Source organism: Gekko japonicus, unplaced genomic scaffold (assembly GCF_001447785.1).
Source record: "Gekko japonicus isolate JY-2015 unplaced genomic scaffold, Gekko_japonicus_V1.1 scaffold1100, whole genome shotgun sequence".
NCBI lineage: Eukaryota > Metazoa > Chordata > Lepidosauria > Squamata > Gekkonidae > Gekko > Gekko japonicus.
The window spans coordinates 458951-463104 of NW_015164220.1; positions in this window are offsets into that span (position 1 = coordinate 458951).

The following is a 4154-nucleotide window of genomic DNA, read 5'->3' on the forward strand; positions in this document are numbered from 1 at the left end:
CCTCCTCCTCCTCCTCCTCCTCCTCTTCTTCTTCTTCTTCTTCTTCTTCTTCTTCTTCTTCTTCTTCTTCTTCTTCTTCATCACTGTAGCCAAGTCCCGAACAGGGGGAGAAATAGGGAACTAGTTGCCGAACCTGCCAGAGGTTCGATTTGGCAACGTTGGTGAATCTGGGCCTCGAAGTCTCTTGCCTTGAAAACTATACAGGGTCACTATAAGTCGCCTGTGACTTTCCCCTCCAGCTTTATTTTTATTTCAGTTCTTCAAAGAAACAGTAAGTTCATTCCATGCCAACTCAAAATCCAGTATCAACAAACACAACAAAGACCCCAAAACGAAGCCAACCCCCCACTTTGATACAAGCATCTAACGGTCCTATTACCAATACACCTTTCAAGTGACGTGATGCCATATGCCAGTAAAAAAGATACAATTTTGATGCATACGGACTTCGCTACCTGACCATTACTGACTAGCATCTATGAGAAGCCTGTCTTCAAGTTACAGATTCCCAGATTACGTATCATAAAACACATCAGAGGAGCGTAAGAGAATATGTCAAGGCGTTAGCCGGAATCAATCACTTTTTGTTTGTTTTTGCAAAGAATATCAAATCCTGATAGTACTTATTCTTTAGGTAGAATGTCAAGCTCTTGAGAGTCCCTTGGACTGCAAGAAGATCAAATCAGTCAATCCTCAAAGAAATCAACCCTGACTGTTCCCTGGAAGGTCAGATAATGAAACTGAAGCTCAAATACTTTGGCCGCCCAATGAGAAGGGAGCACTCACTGGAGAAGACCCTGATGCTGGGAAAGATTGAAGGTCAAAGAAGACGGGGACGGCAAAGGATGAGATGGTTAGACAGTGTCATCGATGCAACGAACATGAAGTTGAGCAAACTTCAGAGGACGGCGGAAGACCAGAAGGCCTGGCGTGATCTGGTCCATGGGGTCGCGAAGAGTCGGACTCGACCGTGCGACTGAACAACAACAACAAGCTCTGTTAGGTACCGAACAATAGGGAATCAGAGTTCCACAAAGTCTTCCTGAGTTTTCGTTGATTGAGATGGAGAGCCATAAAATGATATTCTACCTAAAGTAAAATAATCCCACAACCCAATTCTCTAATCTGTGATAGACGGTATTGAGTCAGCTGCAACATGACAGCGCTTCATTATTACCCTGACCTGGATGGCCAAGGCTAGCCTGATCTCATTGGATCTTGGAAGCTAAGCTGAGTCAGCCCTGGTTAGTATTTGGACGGGAGACCACCAAGGGAGTTCAGGACATACAGGGTTGCTGTGCAGAGGCAGGGCAAGGGCAAACCCCCTCTGAATGCCTCTTGCTCTGACGTGGATGGCCCAGGCTAGGCCGATCTCATCAGATTTCAGAAGTCAAGCAGGTTCAGCCCTGGTTAGCACTTGAATGGGAGGCCAGCAAGGAAGCCCAGGGTTGCTGTGCAGAGGCAGGGCAAGGGCAAACCCCCTCTGAATGCCTCTTGCTCTGACGTGGATGGCCCAGGCTAGGCCGATCTCATCAGATTTCAGAAGTCAAGCAGGTTCAGCCCTGGTTAGCACTTGAATGGGAGGCCAGCAAGGAAGCCCAGGGTTGCTGTGCAGAGGCAGGGCAAGGGCAAACCCCCTCTGAATGCCTCTTGCTCTGACGTGGATGGCCCAGGCTAGGCCGATCTCATCAGATTTCAGAAGTCAAGCAGGTTCAGCCCTGGTTAGCACTTGAATGGGAGGCCAGCAAGGAAGCCCAGGGTTGCTGTGCAGAGGCAGGGCAAGGGCAAACCCCCTCTGAATGCCTCTTGCTCTGACGTGGATGGCCCAGGCTAGGCCGATCTCATCAGATTTCAGAAGTCAAGCAGGTTCAGCCCTGGTTAGCACTTGAATGGGAGGCCAGCAAGGAAGCCCAGGGTTGCTGTGCAGAGGCAGGGCAAGGGCAAACCCCCTCTGAATGCCTCTTGCTCTGACGTGGATGGCCCAGGCTAGGCCGATCTCATCAGATTTCAGAAGTCAAGCAGGTTCAGCCCTGGTTAGCACTTGAATGGGAGGCCAGCAAGGAAGCCCAGGGTTGCTGTGCAGAGGCAGGGCAAGGGCAAACCCCCTCTGAATGCCTCTTGCTCTGACGTGGATGGCCCAGGCTAGGCCGATCTCATCAGATTTCAGAAGTCAAGCAGGTTCAGCCCTGGTTAGCACTTGAATGGGAGGCCAGCAAGGAAGCCCAGGGTTGCTGTGCAGAGGCAGGGCAAGGGCAAACCCCCTCTGAATGCCTCTTGCTCTGACGTGGATGGCCCAGGCTAGGCCGATCTCATCAGATTTCAGAAGTCAAGCAGGTTCAGCCCTGGTTAGCACTTGAATGGGAGGCCAGCAAGGAAGCCCAGGGTTGCTGTGCAGAGGCAGGGCAAGGGCAAACCCCCTCTGAATGCCTCTTGCTCTGACGTGGATGGCCCAGGCTAGGCCGATCTCATCAGATTTCAGAAGTCAAGCAGGTTCAGCCCTGGTTAGCACTTGAATGGGAGGCCAGCAAGGAAGCCCAGGGTTGCTGTGCAGAGGCAGGGCAAGGGCAAACCCCCTCTGAATGCCTCTTGCTCTGACGTGGATGGCCCAGGCTAGGCCGATCTCATCAGATTTCAGAAGTCAAGCAGGTTCAGCCCTGGTTAGCACTTGAATGGGAGGCCAGCAAGGAAGCCCAGGGTTGCTGTGCAGAGGCAGGGCAAGGGCAAACCCCCTCTGAATGCCTCTTGCTCTGACGTGGATGGCCCAGGCTAGGCCGATCTCATCAGATTTCAGAAGTCAAGCAGGTTCAGCCCTGGTTAGCACTTGAATGGGAGGCCAGCAAGGAAGCCCAGGGTTGCTGTGCAGAGGCAGGGCAAGGGCAAACCCCCTCTGAATGCCTCTTGCTCTGACGTGGATGGCCCAGGCTAGGCCGATCTCATCAGATTTCAGAAGTCAAGCAGGTTCAGCCCTGGTTAGCACTTGAATGGGAGGCCAGCAAGGAAGCCCAGGGTTGCTACGCAGAGGCAGGCCATGGCAAACCGCCTCTGTACGTCTCTTTGCCTTGAAAACCCTTCAGGGTTGACACATGTTGGCTCTGACCTGCTGACCTTTGCCACCACTGGTCACTGTTCGTGCCATCCCACCCAACCATTAAAATGCTGTATGCTGCTAAAGGGAGAAGATACTGTTGTGCATAGAAGAAGAGAAGAGATCGGATTTATACCCCGCCCTTCACTACCCGAAGGAGAGTGGCTTACAAACTCCTTTCCCTTCCCCTCCCCACAACAGACACCCTGTGAGGTAGGTGGGGCTGAGAGAGCTCTCTCAACAACTGCCCCTGAAAGAACAGCTCTGAGAGAACTTGTGACTGACCCAAGGTCACACCAGCAGCTGCACGTGGAGGAGTGGGGAATCAAACCCGGTCCTCCCAGATTAGAGTCTGGGCTCCTAACCACTACACCAGTCTGGAAAGCTTTGGAGGATCACTCTGGACAGATATTGTCTAATCGCAGACTCCCGTTCCGCTCTCGATACCGTGTTTCACCGTTAACAGGGAAAGTATATCAGAACAGTTTTCTTAATTCCCCCCCCCCTTTGATGTGGCAGATGTTGCTAGACTGTTGCCTGTGTTGCTATGGGATTTTTTTCTCTCCAAAGGGTGCGGGAATGCAATTGGTTGGGCAACTCTTGGTTCCCGCCGCCCTCGTGCCGTTTAACTTACAGCAATGTTACTAGGTGAATTTAAAAAAAAAAAGAATTGCAATTTGATTGGTGGGGTGCTCAGAATTAGGAATGCCCGGTGAAAGGGGGATATCGGCGACCGGAAAAGGGAGAATTTCACGCATTCGGTCACAACCATTTTAATCTTACCGAATAAAGGTCAGCATTCAAAACCACATAGCAGGAACATTTCCAGAAGGCAAGTCCCGCCGCATTACGAACCGATCTGTCTTGATTCTCTGGCTCCGTCTCAAAAACCCGAGCCAGAGCAATCAGCTTTTTAATCAAGTTGCATGCCTTTTAATGAAAACGTGCATAATTTAAACGATGATTAACGTAGGCAAACACGCATCCTTCCTCCTCATAGAAGCATTAGCCCCTATATTTACGGAACATACAGCGTGTGTTGGGCGGGGGGGGGGGGGGAAAGGGGAAA